Source organism: Camellia sinensis, chromosome 8, assembly GCF_055761805.1.
Source record: "Camellia sinensis isolate YWXY chromosome 8, ASM5576180v1, whole genome shotgun sequence".
Lineage (NCBI taxonomy): Eukaryota > Viridiplantae > Streptophyta > Magnoliopsida > Ericales > Theaceae > Camellia > Camellia sinensis.
The window spans coordinates 173,391,262-173,409,598 of record NC_138968.1 but is presented as its reverse complement, the minus strand read 5'-3'; the positions used below and the strand labels follow the sequence as shown (position 1 = coordinate 173,409,598).

General features: G+C 35.4%; 1 pseudogene across 1 annotated transcript in view; it reads left to right on the top strand.

Annotated features, from left to right (window-relative positions):
* Nucleotides 1-18,337, top strand: part of LOC114302175 (putative LRR receptor-like serine/threonine-protein kinase At1g53430) — a 47,168-nt pseudogene that overhangs the window by 12,448 nt on the left and 16,383 nt on the right. Inside the window, exons 2-11 of the transcript XR_014339221.1 lie at nucleotides 5,511-5,582; nucleotides 5,884-5,952; nucleotides 6,189-6,260; nucleotides 6,365-6,436; nucleotides 6,919-6,990; nucleotides 7,107-7,178; nucleotides 7,255-7,326; nucleotides 7,454-7,528; nucleotides 7,621-7,692; nucleotides 8,307-8,378. The product of XR_014339221.1 is annotated as a putative LRR receptor-like serine/threonine-protein kinase At1g53430 (transcript). The remainder of the gene's footprint in view (nucleotides 1-5,510; nucleotides 5,583-5,883; nucleotides 5,953-6,188; nucleotides 6,261-6,364; nucleotides 6,437-6,918; nucleotides 6,991-7,106; nucleotides 7,179-7,254; nucleotides 7,327-7,453; nucleotides 7,529-7,620; nucleotides 7,693-8,306; nucleotides 8,379-18,337) is intronic.

Here is an 18,337-nt window from a genome sequence, read left to right as displayed (position 1 = left end):
CCGTTGTAGCAGACAGTTTACGGGGTCATGTCGGACCGTTGTAGCAGACACTGTGTGGTCGTGTCAGACGATAGGGAAGACAGTTTATGGGGTCATATCGGACCGTTATAGCAGGACAGTTTACGGGGTCATGTCGGACCGTTGTAGCAGCTGACCGGAATCAATGTCGGGACAGTTTATGGGGTCATGTCGGACCGATGTAGAAGCTGACCGGAATCAATGTCGGGACAGTTTATGGGGTCATATCGGACCGATGTAGAAGCTGACCGGAATCAATGTCGGGACAGTTTACGGGGTCATGTCGGACCGATGTAGAAGCTGACCGGAATCAATGTCGGGACAGTTTACGGGGTCATGTCGGACCGATGTAGAAGGACAGTTTACGGGGTCATGTCGGACCGATGTAGAAGACAGTTTATGGGGTCATGTCGGACCATTGTAGCAGACACTGTGTGGTCGTGTCAGACCGATGTAAAAGACAGTTTATGGGGTCATGTCGGACCGTTGTAGCAGAGGTTGTGGTGGTGCACCAAGGGGGCGACTTAGGGAGTGCGCCATGAGCGACTTATACATGATACTATGTATAACCCCCCCTCAAACTCAAATAGGTGTGAAGATAGAAACCTATTTGAGGTTGAAACAAAGGGATTGATAAAGCTGACTGGTGTAGAAGACACTGTATGAGTGTGTATATAGGCTGCCCAAAAAATATACATAGATGTAGATATCGAGCCCTCAAAAGTCGTGCCCTCAAAAGGTGTGCCCAATCTGTCAAAAGGCGTGCCATCAAAAGGCGTGCCCGATGTATCAAAAGGCGTGCCAGATATGATGGCGAGGCACGTGAGTGCCTTGGCTGGCGTGCCCGTTTGTCTGGCGTCAAGAGGCGCGCGATGCGCGTGGCTGCCTCGGCTATTTAACCAAAACGGAGCCTGAGGCCGAGGCAGAAGACAAACAACTTGCGAAGAAAAACTTCTGAAAAACGCTTCGTTGTGCTGAGAGAGATAGTCTGTAACACTCTGTTGCGAGAGATGGCTTCGTCGTCCCGTGGTCTGCTGACTCTCTTTCCCGACCTCAACGAGTCAACAAGAGAGATAACGGGTGCGGTGTCCCGTGAACCTCAACCAAACACCACTGGGTTTGCTCCGTTGAACTTTCCGATGCAGTCGGTGGAGCAAAAAATGGCAGTGCAAACGGATGTGGAGGCGAATCAATATACTTTGAAGGCATGTGTGGAGTCCATGACGGCGGTCACAAACTTGTCGCACCGGCTGCAGAGTAGGACAAATGAGGTGCAGCAATTAAACGCCCAACTGGCTCTGCTCCAACGCATGTATAAGGATGCGCGAGCAGAGATAAGTGTGCTAAAGACGGAAAACAAGGAGCTGAAGCGGAAGGCCACCGTGATGTTCCGATTTGGAGGGCCGCCATATGCTGTAGTGGAGGAGCAGGGAGTAGTGATCGTGCCCAGTGGAGTGGGAAACACGGAGGCAACACCGTCAAGGGCCGTCCAGGACGGAGGCAAGAAGAAAAGACCGGCGGAATAGGCGAAGAAGTGATGTCGGTGGGTGGCCGTCTGCAGAAAAGAAAACAAAGCTTTTGGTGTTTTGTTTTTTTTTTTGTTTGTTTTTGTTTTTGTTTTTGTTTTTGTTTTTTTTTTTTTGTTTTTTTTGTTTTTTTTGTTTTTTTTTTGGTGTAAAATGGTGATCGGGGTGGATCCCTGAGATGAATAAAAAAGTGGGTTGTTGTGCAAATTTATAAATTGGTTGTTTGTTGTGTTTTTTTTTTTTTTTTTTTGGTGTTTTTTTTTTTTTGTGGAGAAAAGAAGGGAATCGAAAAAAAAATAAAAGAAAGAAAGAAATAAATAAAGAAGGGGATGGTGATGAAATGATGAGCATGGGGATGATGAATATATAATGATTAAAAAAAAAAGAATAAAAGTGGGAGTGGGAACAGACTGTTAAAGGGTTCTGAAACAGTGGGATGAAAAAGAAAAAAAAATATATAATAATAATAATAATAATAAAAAGAATGGGACAAATTGTGAGTGTATGGAGAATTATTATTTTAGAGGATGGTGTATGGGCAGCATGATGATTATGTCTTTGGTGGAGGTTAGATGATGATTCTATTTTGTTTTAGGGGAGTCGGTGAGTGGGTTGATAAATATATATATATATATATATATATATATATTTTCATCATAAAGTGCATGTGTGTGTCAGTTGTGTAGTGTATGTGGTCTCATCCCTCTCTAAACCGTGTGTGTGTGGAGTGTGTGCTGCAGAGGAGTTGCTGTAAGAAAAGTTTAAAAAAAATGGTTGGAAATATTAAAATAAAGGTGGGTGTTTGGTGGAAGAAAATGATGGAAGGTCAGGCTGTCCATGCCACAGTAAAATAAACGTTCTTCTCCATTGCTCGAGGAGATAGACACGTGACGTCTGTAGTATAGCCACCGGGGTATATTGTGTGGAAGTTCAACCAAGAGAAAAGGTGCCCAACTGTTGAATGAATCGCTTGGACAAAGCAAAGGAGAGAGATCCATCTGGAGGTGATTGGAGTCGGCGACAGCAGCAGAAGCCACAGTAGGCAAGGCCTCATAAGAGCCAAACCGCGCGGATTCCAACAGTCTTGGCAACGACAGCATAAATGAGCATGACAACGAGGAACTTGTGGCATCCTTCAGGTATGAAGGCATCGACGTGGAGAGAGAGAGGCCGGCCTGAAGCACCGAGAGTCCCTGAAGGCAGAGGGAAGCCCCAAGGGCGAGGTCGGCGACGAAGAGTCTGGGGTGGCAGGCGAGGGAGAGGTAGAGGAGGGCGGAGAGGGAGTCGCAGGAGTCGCACGGTTTCAATAAGCATGGTTGGGGTCCAGCGGGCGGTGAAGGCAAGGTTGCCGCCCGCCGGAAGGTGAAGATCACCAAGAGCTAACCTTACTCTGATATCATGTTAAAATTCATGTATATGTATTATTGATTGATTGATGTTTTTTATGTATATTACAAGGATTCCTATTATATAGGAGAGGATTTGGGAGTAGGTGAGGAGTAGGTGTAGGGGGTAGTGGAGGTGGTAGGTGGAGTGGGTGGTAGTGGAGGTGGTAGGTGGAGTGAGTGGTAGTGGTAATTTACATTTACATAATTTACATTAACAGCCTCTACCATCTCACCATCCTGCCTGCCCCACTGTTTTACTTGTACATCACTGTCTTAACTGAAGCTCTATCACCATTACTAATATAATTATTTGTACATTAGTGTCCTAACTGAAGCTCTTATGCCATAAGACTCAAAGTAAAGATGATATACTTATCTGAGCTTGTTTCAAGGGTAAAATACATTGATTTCTGGTTAGGCTAATGAATTAAAAAACTAATTACTAATGTTTGTTTATTAACAAAAGGGAAATTCTACTATATTCACCCCTTGAAAATGGTACATCATATTTTAGATACTCCCTCCGTCTTAAAATATTAGTCCCTTGTTCCATTTTTTATTGTCCCAAAATATTAGTCACTCTTCAAAAATCAAGTACAAAAATAATATAAATTTTTTATTTTGCCCTTCTTTTAAATTCATAAACAATATAAAAAGTACAATTATGACATTGATATTCCTCAAAAAAATGTACCATCAAAGGGTAATTTTGAAAAATCAACTTTTTTAAAGTGCAGTAATTGTACTATCAAAAAAAGTTGGATTCCCCAAAAGAGACCATTATTTTGGGACGGAGGGAGTACATCATTTTCTTATTTAGTTATGATCAATTTTCTTCTTTAATTGTGACATTATTTTAATTATGACTCATGTAATCTTTAGTTATGTCTCATGTGATGTTTAGATATAATTTTTTTTTTAGTCATGACTCAAAACGTATGGAGTTGTGTTATTTTATTCTTTAATTATAAAAAGCTAGTTTTTCCATTAACAAAATAATTATTTTGTGTTTCTAATTTTAATACTAAGAAATGTAGTAAATAAATTACACTCCCAAAAGAGGGTAATTATTCAATAATCACATAATATAGATACGTGATATTCTATAGCATTGTGATTGGTGGAGAAGATGGATATGTGAGATATTGTGTTGGTGATTGAAAAACATGATGTAATATATTGAATGATGATTAGTTAATGAGTATATGCACATAGCACTCTGGGAACCTTAAATAATTTCTCCACCAAAGAATGGGCATACAGATGATTTTATTTGCATACCAAATTTTGTATGAGTTCACATCATTTATATCGTGTTTATTAACTTTCAAACAAAATACAAATCTTTAAATATTTACTTCCGAACAAAATATAAATATTCAGACAACAATTGTCGAGTGAGATTTTTGTTAATAAAAATTAATACTCAAACATTTTATTTTTTTTCCAGAATTGATATTCAAAATGTAACAAATGAAGCGTAAATGAATTAGCCGGTACAAGCACTGTCAAATGATGAAATCACGATATTACCCCTCATGCTAATTCTTGAAATAACGACATTATTCCTCTCCCTCCACCGCCACCGCCACCGCCACATCCACCACCGCCAACGTCTCTTCTGTCTTTTATTTCTTTTCTAGTCCGAAGCCCTTTTCTCTCCTGCCTCAAATCTGTCGCTCTCTCATCTCCACCATTTTGCGGGACTAATAGGTCTTCGGCAATTTTCCCTCTCTTCTTTCCTTTTATGTATGTATATATATATATATATATAAATATATGTCATGTTTGATTATGCTTGTTTTAATTTCAAATCTGGGTTTTGCTTGGTTGGTTGGTGATGTTGAGGGTTGCATGAAATCTGAATTTTTAGATTCCATTGATTATGTATGCGAATCGAAGCATATGAGGCAACATTCGAAATTGAGAAAGTGTGTGGGCGAACTGTTTGATGAAAATCCCAAGTGGGTTTTGTGCTTGTAGTCATCAACTCAAATCATGTAAGTGTTGATTTATAGAGAGAGAAGGGGTGACAATTGTACATAGGAGGCTGCTCTTTGCTTGGTTTGTCTGGAATGGTGGTGTTTTTGTCTTGGTTGAGTGAGATACAAGGTTAAAACTGGCATTTAAAAAAAAATAATTGCTGACATAAACAAAATTCCTTGATTTAAGTGTTGACTGATGGAGGGTGTAATTTGCAATGCATCTATAAACTTCGAGCCGATGTAATTTTCAGAATGATAGGAGTATTTCTATATTAAATGTTAAGTTTAAGAAATATTATTATAATTTATCTTTACAATAGGAGATCCAACCAAACCGATGGTAAAAATTACTTTGAGGAGTGATTTGCCCACCGAGAGGAAAAAGAAAGAGGTGTGTGAAGTAGAAATTATATATATATATATATTTTCCTTTTTATTTATCCCTAACAAATTTCTTCATAAATTCATAATACAAACGCTGCAAGAAGGTGTGTACTTCAAAGGGAAACTAAAAAAAGGTTTTCCATGATTTCATCCTTATTGCCATATGTCGCAAGTAGTATGAGTAAACTAATTTTTGTTTTGAAGTGCAGAGTTCTCAAATCACAAAATCTTGGCGGCATTCTCCCTCCAGAATTGGTCAAACTCCCTCATCTCCTAGAATTGTAAGTATTTACTTTCCCCTTACAAGGTATCACAAACAATGGATCAGTAATTACAATGAGAATCAAATTCAACATAAAATACAATTACATGTAAATTCCTAAAGTGGGAGAGAAATATCCTAACTAATTCAAGGAAAGTAAGAACCAAATGCAGGTATATCGAACTGTTGACCTTCTAGTGAGGTGCAAGTGTTCTAGCGAATCTGGTCCATCGATAAAAAACTTGTAATTGCTTTTTCATTCTACACCGCTATATACAGTAGAATTGGTCATTATTTGCTGATTACTCTCTTCTGTGCAGTGACATCAGCCTTAACTACGTTAATGGTACTATCCCTCCAGAATGGGGTTCCTTGCCACTGGTAGACATGTATGTAAATACACAAATTTAATGAGACACATACATATATGTCATTTTGTGCTGTGTTTTTTATTTATTTTTATTATTATTATTTTTTATTTATGAATGGATTTGCAGATTAAAAAGAAAAGCAAAAAGAAATTTTTTATTTATCCTCTATAAATCAATTCACAATTTTAAGATTTAAATGCAACCTCGAAGTTTTTCTATTCATGTTTCTAATACTAAAAATGGTGTTATTGCAGATCCCTCCTTGGAAACCGAATAACAGGTCCAATCCCATCACAAATTGGAAACATCACCACACTTAACGGCCTGTGAAATTCTAATCACTCATATCTTTTTATTTTTAATTATTTTTTATGCATATGAAGAATTTCACTCACACTCTTGTTAAGATTGGGAGTTTTGATACTTGTAGAATCCTTGAGTTCAATGAACTGTCTGGAGACCTTCCTCAGGAGCTTGGTAACCTTCCCAGCATTACGAGACTGTAATACCTTTTTACTTGCTTTTATTCCCCCTTCCTTTCTAAATATGTTACGTCATAAAGTTGTTAAATAAATGTGCTAGTCCTAATAGTGTTGAAATATATGTTACAACTTATGCCCTACTCTAATAGATTGGGCTTTTGGAGGATCCATTGGTTGGCACCCAAAGTTAAGGACAAGTGATCCTTTCGATAAGTGTATATATATATATTTTAACTCACAGAGTGTGTCCAGGTCTTCACCCCAGCTAATTCCCAATTCCCGGTATATGTAGTCTTCCATCCTGCATATACACTTAGTAATTACGGGGCCTAGGCCCTAGGGTGGCCTCAAAGGAGTGGGAAATGAACTTTTAACGTCCATCATTGAGGATTAAACCCATGACATTGTATATGAGAGTCATGGACCCCGCCAACTAGGACTACCCAGTTGGTTGATTGATCCTTCGGATGACCTCTAAATTTTTTTTTTTTTTTTTTTGAAGGTATTTAACCTCAAATAATTTTTCTGGGGACTTGTCGGGAACACTAGCAAAGCTGACCACTTTGAAGGACTTGTGAGTTTTTATAATTTTTGTATTTTTATTTTTTGTGGGATTTTGATAATCCTAAACTAGTTACCAATGTTTATATTTTGAAATCTGTTGTTCGATTATTGTTTACCACAACACAGTCGGATTGGGGACAACTTCTTTACAGGAAGCATACCCAATTTCATCCAAAACTGGATACATCTTGAAACTTTGTGAGTCCTGGACGTGTTTTGATGTCACTTGTTTTTCATTCAACAACATATTTAAATAAATATATGGTAATGACAGATTGATTCAGGCTAGTGGTTTGGATGGTTCAATTCCTTCTGGCATTGCCTTTCTGACTAATATGACCGACTTGTTAGTGAGAAACCTTTCACTCTTTCAGATTTTATCCATATTGTATGCATTGGTGGTGTTTGAATAATAATTTTCTTGGTAACCGATGTTTCATTTATTTTGTTCTTGGTTGAAATACAATTTGTAGGAGAATTAGCGACTTGAATGGAAGCAAAGTGTCTAATTTTCCATCCGTCGGTAACATGACAAAACTGATTAGACTGTAAGTTGGATGCTTCTATATCATAGCCTTAGAGAGAGTATGAAAATGTCTTCTTGGTGAGTTGAACTCGTGCATTCTTGATCGCATTGCAGGATATTGAAAAGTTGCAACATTAATGGAAGCTTACCGGTGTATCTTGGGACATTGACTAAATTAAAAACTTTGTTAGTATATTTTTATACCTTTTCCCCATCATCTCTTAGCATGTGCAGTAGTAATAGTAAGTTCTCTTATAAGAGCTTTTCGGTCCTTGCTTGTCCAAGGATAATTTAATGTCATGTCTCGTAAATTAGCTATCTTGTGTTGGTATGTAATGTAACTTTTTATGGCAGTGAAACAAACCCAGTTTTTGACCCTGTAGATCAGATATTTGATAATTGAAGGAACCTCAAGTAGCATGTGTGTATGTACAACTACTAGTAGTAGTGATGATAAATTCAAATGTTGAAGGATTTTATTGAATTTAGATTTATAACAAACCAAATAATGAAGAAATGAAACCTATATTGGCAATGTTTTATACTACTCGACTTTGGACAAATGTCTTATAATTTAATTCAGAGATAAAGGTAGCAATTGATCAGCTGAGAATTTGTTGTTCCGCCAAATACTCCATCATGTTGCAAAAATGTACAATTACTTTTGTGGGGTTGAAAATTTCAATTCATTGTATTGGTTATCTGCTTCAGAGTCTATTTTATTGGAATGAAATTGTTGTGAAGTAAAAATTATTCTGAATAGTCATTCTAAACTTTTTTCTTTATGATTTCTTTTGCAGAGACCTTAGCTTTAACAAACTAAGTGGAGAAATTCCAAGCAACTTGCATGATCTAAGCACTTTAAATTCCATGTAAGCCCTCTTTTTCTTGTTTGGTTCCAGTTGAATTTTATAATAAGGCAATAAGGTTGAATATAGAGAGATAATAGAAATAGAAAAGAGAAAAGTAGAATACAAAGGTTTAATGTGGTTAAGCCAATATTGGCTTACATTCACACACACAAAGCCCTAAAGGGCTACACTATATATTTCATTTACTCAACTTGATATTCTTGTTTACATGATACACCATATAGATAGAGTGGGAGATACAATCAAATCTCTTCAGTTAAGGAATCGAAATAAATTAAAGATACAAAAGGTGATAATAAGTATAAATCATGGGATCTCCATATATTCTAATATCTTCCCTATCTTCTGATATCTTTGACAATATAATCTTATCTCCAACACTGCCCCTCAAGTTGGAACATGGAATGATTGAAGTAAAATATATTACAAACAACTACAATGACGTTGCCAAAAGACAACAACAATTGTAATAACTCTCTTCAATGACAACTTGATTGAACATAGTAAGGAATCAACATCTTGGAATAGACAAACGTACATTGGATCAATCATGATGGCAGTAAGAGAAACCAACCAAGAGAGAGAAAGCAACAAAGACCGAAGCAACAAGAAATCACCACAAACAGAAAGGTCAAAAAACGACATCCCACAAAGAGTGCTACTGAACACACCAGTAGTCCAAAAATAAAAAAAAGAACTAAATATGTGCTTACCACATCAGCATAAGGACCCTAAAAAAGAAGTAATCAGAAAACTCGGCGCATCACAAAATAATGTTACCGAACCCACCAGTAGCCTTGAAATAAGTAAAAATCATATAGTATGCTTACCACAACAGCAAGCAAACTAGTGGTCACCTCAAGGAAGAGGGAAAAACACCTTGATAACAAAAAATGTGTAGTGAGAGAGTTCTCCATAGAGAAACATGCCTAGGATTCAGTAGGCTCTGATACCAAGTTGGATTTTGTAATAAGACAATAAGGTTAAATATATAGATAATAGAGACAAAAAAGAGAAGTGAGAAGGTTCGACCAATATTGGCCTACATCCACACACACAAATCCCTAAAGGTCTACATCTTCCATTCACTCAACTTGTTTACATGATACACCATATGTATAGAGTGGGAGATACAATCAAGGCCCTTTAGTTAAGGAATTGAAATAAATCAAAGATGCAAAATATCATAATAAGCATAAATCATGATATCTCCATATATGCTAATATCTTCTATATCTTTTGATATCTTTGACAATATAATCTTATCTCCATTAGTTTCCTTATGCCAAGTTTTGGATGTTGATTATCAAAAGGCACCAAAAATCAGATTCATTAAACGATGAACCTGAACAGATTGGCTTGAAATTTATTGACTTAAATGAATGTTAGATTAACTCTTGAGTCTTGGATATGAAACCAAGGAAGTTATTTGGGTATAAATCTGGACAATAATTTGGCCCAGAGAGTCTTCTCATGCGGTACTATTAGAAAGGAAGCAAGAAGTAAACAAACAGGCACCTTGTAACCCTTTGGACTATTTGAAAAAGTGTGTAACAAGAGAAAATTTCCTGCTTTGTGTTGCAAAGCAGAAAAAGAAAATACTACTTTTTATCTCTAATATTTGACCATAGTTGTCAAATCGGGATTCGAATAGTGAATCGAAATAGAATTGTACCGAATCACGAATCGAATCGAATTGTGAATCATAAAGATTCGATCACATTTTTTAAATTACATAGAAAAATATATTTACATACTTAGATATTTAATACTAGTGGAAAACCCATGCTATGCACATTGAGAAATATTTGAAGTCATTAAAGTGCATCAAAAAAAAAAAGTTGTGCTTTTCACTCATAATATTTGTTAATTATTATTTTAAATTTTAAATTTTAAAAATTGTGACTTTCCATTTTAAATTTTTTTCATTAGAATTATGATATTTACCAAATGAGTGGGTTCGTTAGGGTATTGGCTTTTTCAGTAGTGTTTTGGCTAGAATGTGAGATGAAAAAAATTGAAGTGTTTGCTAGTTTTTAAGTGTATCTACATTAAAAAAATTCAAATTCTAATTATGCTATAGTTATTAGTAAACTTCTATATAAATGTTTCTTAGCCTAGGTTTAGTTATTGATAAATTGTCTTGTTTAGCGCTCAAATCTCATAAGTTGCTTGGCTTGTGTATTATTTATTTTTAATTCATAGATATATTTTTCAATATTTTTAAAATCAAAATAAAAAATGCATATTGTTTTTTACATATTTATTAATTCGTTAAACTTTAAATAAAAATTTGAACAAAATCTATTTCACCTCCCTGTAGTATGGCTTGATAGCACTTTACCCCATGTCTTTTAAAAATGGCCATATGCCTCCCATCATCCCATGTGAGTTTAGACTAAAATGCAACCATTAACACCATTAACTATAGATGTGAAATGACTTTAATACCCTCAAATCTTATATTTTTTATTATCTTCCTCTCTCATTTCCCATACATATAATTTATAATGTATAGTATTAATACAATTAAATCACAGTTAATATAAATTCTTAATTATTTATTGTAATTCTTAAATTTTTATTCTAATTTTGATTAAATTATATTTTAGATCACAATTAATCCTAAATATTTAACTATTTATTGTAATTATTAACTTTTTAATCTAATTTTAATTTAATTGCATTATATATCAATTCTTTTTTTTTATTCTTATATTTTATGTAATTATATTTTATATTTTAGATCAACTTTTAATTATATTTTATTATATTATATTTTATTTTGATTAACATATTAATCTAAATTTAGGTTTGGACAAAATGAGGGTAAAATTATCTTTTTGTTGTATTCATTTCATTCTAATTTTACATAAAACAAAACCCACTATGTAGTGTGTGTTACCTTCTATTAGTTTGGATGGAAAAACTAACAGTAGCACTTTAGTCCAAAACTACAAGGGGATTTTCTGGTTATATTTGTATTATAAGGTGTAAAGTGCTCTAGTCCCAAACTATAAGGGGGTAAAACGAATTTAACCCTAAAAATTTTATGGATTTATTCTTCAAATATGATTAAACTTAGAAAATATGAAGAAGAAGAACTCCGAAAATATGAGGAAGAAGGAATATATTTCTGTTATATTCAAAACTTCTTATTTTACAAGACCAAATGACACTCCTTATATAGGAGATATTACAAACATCATCATAACCCATTATATGCCACTTACATATTATATATTACCACTATCTACCACTATCATATTATATACATGCCACTATCTACCACCAACACCACTATCATATTCTATACATGCCACTATCTACAACCAACACCACTATCATATTCTAGACATACCACTATCTACCACCCACACCACTATCATATTCTATACATGCCACTATCTACCACCAACACCACTATCATATTATATGCATGAACACAATTTCCAGCACTCTCCCTCAAGCTGGTTTGAAGATATCTTCCATAGCCAGCTTGCTAGTCAGCTTATCAAATTGCTTCTTGTGTAGTCCCTTCGTTAGCACATCAGCTAATTGTTCACCTGTTGGAAGGTAGGTCATACAGATTATGCCAGCATTGATTTTCTCCTTGATGAAATGTTTATCCACTTCTATATGTTTTGTGTGATCATGTAGAACTGGATTATGAGCTATAGATATAGCTGCTTTGTTGTCACAATAGACCTTCATAGGTGTCGGGTGAGAAAGCTTTAATTCTTCAAGAATTCTTTTAATCCACATTACTTCACAGATTCCATGGGCAACAGCTCTGAACTCTGCTTCTGCACTACTTCTAGCTACCACATTCTGTTTTTTACTCCGCCATGTAACTAGGTTCCCACCTACAAAGGAGCAGTATCCGGATGTTGATCTCCTGTCTGTAACACTTCCTGCCCAGTCTGCATCTGTGTATACTTCAACTTGAAGATGTCCATGTTTCTTGAATAGTAAGCCTCTCCCTGGAGTTCCTTTCAAATATCTTAAGATCTTATAAACGGCCTCAAAGTGCTCTGCCCCTGGTGAGTGCATGAACTGACTTACCATGCTGACTGCAAAGGCAATATCAGGCCGCGTATGAGACAAGTAAATCAATTTCCCTACAAGTCGCTGATATTGTTCTCTCTCTTTGACTTCTTCAGCCTTAGCAGCTTGTAACTTCAAGTTAGGCTCGATCGGAGTCTCCGCCATCTTACAACCAAGCATACCTGTTTCTCCAAGGAGATCAAGAACATATTTTCTCTGATTAACGAATATACCTTCCTTGGATCTTGCAAATTCCATTCCGAGGAAATACTTGAGGGCTCCTAGATCCTTAATGTGAAATTCTTTTGCGAGTTTCTCTTTGAGGGCTGCTAACTCTGCTTCATCATTACCAGTTAAAATGATGTCATCAACATAAACAATCAAAATTGCAATTTTACTGTTTTTTGAATGTTTATAAAATATTGTGTGATCTGCTTGACTCTGCGAGAAGCCACAACTGATAACTGCCTTCCCAAAGCGTTCAAACCACGCTCTTGGTGATTGTTTGAGTCCGTATAATGACTTGTTCAATCTGCATACTCTGTCGCTTCCAAGTCTCTGCTCAAATCCCGGCGGTAGGCTCATGAACACCTCCTCTTCAAGATCACCATTGAGAAATGCATTTTTAATGTCAAGTTGATGTAGAGGCCAATCTGAATTTACTGCAAGAGATAACAGTACTCTGATGGAATTTATTTTAGCAACAGGAGCAAACGTCTCCTGATAGTCGATCCCATAAGTTTGAGTGAAGCCTTTAGCTACCAGTCTCGCCTTGTATCTCCCAACGCTTCCATCTGTGTTACATTTTATCGTAAACACCCATTTACACCCAATTGTTTTCTTGTCTTTGGGTAGATCAACTATCTCCCAAGTACCACTTCTCCTTAAAGCATTCATCTCCTCCATGACAGCTAATTTTCAATTCGGATCATCCAATGCTTCCTGTATATTCCTTGGAACAAACAAGTGTGAAATCCTAGATGTGAAAGCTCTATGGTTTTTAGACAGTCTTTGATAGGAGAGGTAATTTGCAATAGGATGTTTAATGCAATTTCGGACACCTTTCCTAATTGCTATAGGTACATCAAGGTCGGAAATAGAAGGAATAGGATTACCTAAAATTTCGATGCCAGAACTCGGGTGGACATTCGGGTCATTAGGATGGACGTTCGGGTCATTATTCCTCAGATGAAATCGCTTCCTAGTATAAACCTGAAGCTCAGGATTTAGATCATTTTGTAGTACTTCTCCCCCTAAACAAGAATCTTCTTGACTAGGCACCATAGAACTTGGTTCTCCTAAGTGATCATTATCAGACAGATGTGGTTTTTGTGTAGGATAAATGACATTGGGGAGCGGGATAGAAATATCCCAAAAACGGTCTTCTACTCCACTTGTCTCCCCCTGAAGAGAAGTGTTGGGGAAATAGGATTTTGTTTCCACAAATGACACATCCATACTCACATGAAATTTCTTGTTTTGAGGATCGAAGCACTTATACCCCTTTTTGTTTGAGGAATAACCCAAAAAAACACATTTTATAGCACGGGGGTCAAGTTTTGAACGAAATTGACTGGGAACATGAACATAGGCAGTACATCCAAAAACTTTGGCGGGTAAATCAGAAAACAACCTCGTGTCAGGAAAAAAAGTTTTGAGACAATCAAAAGGTGTTTTGTATGTTAACACCTTTGTAGGCATCCTGTTTATCAAATAAGAGGCTGTTAAAATTGCTTCACCCCATAAATATTTAGGAACATGCATGTAAAACATTATAGCACGTGCTACTTCAAGTAGATGTTTATTTTTTCGTTCTGCAATGCCATTTTGTTGAGGGGTATCCCGACATGTAGATTGATGAAAAATCCCCTTTTTTTCCAAAAACTCACCCAACTGCTCATTGAAATATTCTGTTCCATTATCAGAATGTAAAATACCAATTTTGGTTTGAAATTGGTTTTCAATCATATTGTAAAAATTTGTGAATAAATTTTTCACGTCAGATTTTTTATTCATCAAATAAATCCAACATAAGCGGGTATGGTCATCAATAAATGTAACAAACCATCTTTTACCAGAAAGAGTAGTGATTTTAGAAGGGCCCCAAACATCACTATGAATCAAATAAAAAGGTTTTGAAGCCTGGTAAGGTTTTGGCAAATAAGTAGAGCGATGAAATTTTGCAAAAATGCAACTTTCACAATGAAAAGAAGAACAATCAATCCCTTTAAATAATTCTGGAAATAAATGTTTCAGATAAAGAAAACTAGGATGTCCTAGCCTATAGTGCCATAGCATTATTTTTTCTCGAACAGAGATTGAACTAGTACTATTAAAGCTCTGAGCTTTTTTATTACTAACAGGTACTTCATCAAAGTAGTAAAGACCTTCAAGCATCCTAGCACGCCTAATCATCATCCCCGAGTTCTGGTCCTGAAATTCACAATGGGATTCAAAAAATGTAACACGACAATTAGAATCCTTAGATAGTTTACTGACAGACAAAAGGTTACAGGCTAAGTTGGGGACGTGAAGAACATCATTGAGATTAATTTTCTCAGTTAGTTTAATAAATCCTTTTCCTGCAATAGGTGAAAAACTACCATCGACTATTCTGATTTTGTCATGACCAGAACAAGGGAAATAGGTACTAAATAAATGGGAAAAACTAGTCATGTGATCGGAGGCACCGGAATCTATGATCCACGGAGAGAAGTTTAGGCAAGAGAAGGCTTTAGGATTTCTACCTGTTTGTGCCAACAAAACACTAGGAGTACCGGTTGAGGAGTTGGATTTTATCAGCTTTAAGAGTTGATCAATCTGCTCTTTGTTGAAGGGACTTGAATCGGCTTCATTAGCGGTAGGAAAGCCATGATTCTTCTCTCCTTGTTTGCTGCTTTTCCAGTTGACAGGTTTGCCAGGAATCTTCCAACACGTTTCGCGTGTATGGCGAGGCTTGTTGCAAAAATCACACCAGACCCGTGGCTTATCATCAAACCTGCGCTAGTAATTTGCAGCCTTGTTGGCCGCAGCATCGCTAATTAATGCAGAAATTTCAATTGATTCACCATTACCTTTTTTCTTAAGCATGACGCTCCTTCGGCTCTCTTCCCTTCTGACTTCGGCAAATACTTCGCCAATGGATGGGAGAGGAGGTCTGCCAATAATTCTTCCTCGCACTTCATCGAACTCAATGTTGAGGCCGGCAAGAAACTTGTAAATACGGCTGTCTTCCACAGTTTTCTTGTGGTGGTTGCAGTCGTTAACCGATTTCCATTCGTATGTGTTGAAGATGTCAAGATCCTGCCACAACCTTTTCAACGAATTGAAATATTTGGTGACGGAATCATCTCCTTGACGAATCTCTCCCAACTTCAAAGTTAATTCGAAAACTTGAGATTGATTTCCTAGGTCAGAATACATCTGACTAACATTATCCCACAATTCTTGTGCAGTAGTATAGCACATGTAATTAGAGCTTATATCATCCTCCATGGAATTGACCAACCATGTCATAACCATGGAGTTTTCAGCGTCCCAATTGTCGAACAGTGGATCATTAACAGCAGGAGCCTTCTTGTCACCAGTGATGTAACCGATCTTTCCTTGCCCACGGATATACATCCGGACAGATTGTGACCAGCGGAGAAAATTATCACCATTTAGGCGGATGGTGGTGATTTGGACAGAGTGAGAGTTGGACATTTTCACCAGAATGGCAGCGGCAGGGGTTGAAGTGGTTCCGGACGTGACTTCCGACATGGCTATGACGGTTTTAGGGCTGCTGTGTTTTTTGTTGCTCTGATACCAACTTAGAAAATATGAAGAAGAAGAACTCCGAAAATATGAGGAAGAAGGAATATATTTCTGTTATATTCAAAACTTCTTATTTTACAAGACCAAATGACACTCCTTATATAGGAGATATTACAAACATCATCATAACCCATTATATGCCACTTACATATTATATATTACCACTATCTACCACTATCATATTATATACATGCCACTATCTACCACCAACACCACTATCATATTCTATACATGCCACTATCTACAACCAACACCACTATCATATTCTAGACATACCACTATCTACCACCCACACCACTATCATATTCTATACATGCCACTATCTACTACTAACACCACTATCATATTATATGCATGAACACAATTTCCAGCAATTAATATCGATTATATGAAATTTGTAAACTTTAATTAATATATAATTACATTTGAAAAACCTATTATGGATCAAATCAAGTTGACCCATGGACTATCTTTTATCCAAGAATTTATTCAAGAGTAGTGATATGGTACTTTGTAAAAATATTTGTTAATTATTATTTTAAACTTAATTTAAAATTTTTTAAATTTTCATTTAATTTTTTTTTTTTTCAATGGGATTATGATATTTACTAATTTGATTTGTTAGGGAAATGGCTTTTTTAGTGGCATTTTGGCCAAATATGAGATGAAAACAAATGAATTATTTATTATTTTTTTAAGTGTACATAAATTAAATATATCTAAAAAATAAAAATATTAATTAAAATATTTTAAAAAATCATTAAAATAAAAAAATATGGATTTTGAAATTTGCAAACCAAACAAAGTGATTGAATTGGTAAAACGTGAAATTCATAAAACAAATTAATGAACTCAAGCGTACTTAAAAATGCTAGCTTTTAAAATTTAGTGATAAAAAAAAGTAATAGACAAATGAATAACATGACAAAGTTTTGCAATTATAATAGTATATAGATAGTATGTAGATAGATTCAAAAATTGATTTACTTTCCAAATTAAAGTGATTTAATGATTATTACCATATGAACCAAATAATTAATTATTAATTACATTTGAAATACAATAACCAATAATTGAATGACATGCGTATTTATGTATTTTATAAATTCAAAAAATAAAAAAAAAAATTGTGTCGAGAGTTTCAAGCTCAAAGTGGGTAGAACGTTTTTGCTTATATTGTATAATATCTAATAAATATGAAATATTTAGACTTAAATCAATAAAAAATTGTTTTAAATGATGATCAAGTGGTCTAAGTAAGAAATTAACACGGGTTCCCATGTTTACCACTTCCCCTTTTCCCTTTTAGATAATATTTCTTATCAACAATTCTTAATAAAAAAAGCAAACAAAGACAAACTTTCAATTTCTAACTTCCAAGTAACAATAACTCAACAACAGTGTTTTTAACTTTTTACAAGGTTAAAAAACTAAAATCTTCTGACTTTTTAAAAAAATCTCACTTCTAAAAATTCATTTTGTAAATGCAAGTGTTTAGATAAAATTGAATATGTAATACTAGAATATTGTAGAGAGAGAGAGTTCATTTTTTTCCGCTAAGGTTTTAGTATTTGAGAGTAAATAGGGAGGGAGAAAGTCAAAAGATAGCATGTAATAATCCTAAAGATCTTAAAAATGCTGTGTAAACCCTTTTCCAACAATAAGAAATCAAAAAAGAAACCAAATGTCGATTTTAGCAAATCGAATCGATTCACGATTCACTGATTCGGTTCAACGACTCACCGATTCACCTACGATTCATAGCTATTTGCGATTTACACAACCTGTTCGTATCGATTACCCATTGAATCGAATCACGAATCATACGATTCTAATAACAAAGTATTTGACTGTGTGAGACTAAAATTAGGCTTTATTCGTACTTTGATGAAAATATGGATTGTTCTTTTGTGTGAGTTATGTAAGAGGAGGAATGCATTCTTTTTTTGAAAATTAAACTTGAAAAGGTCACATTAAAATGAGTTAGCTGCTAGCTATAGACCTTTTCTTCATTCTCTTCTAATTAATTGAAGCATGTCTTCCTCTCTAGAGGAGAGGAAATGTTAGTAACAGTTTGATTCTACGGGCCAAAAATT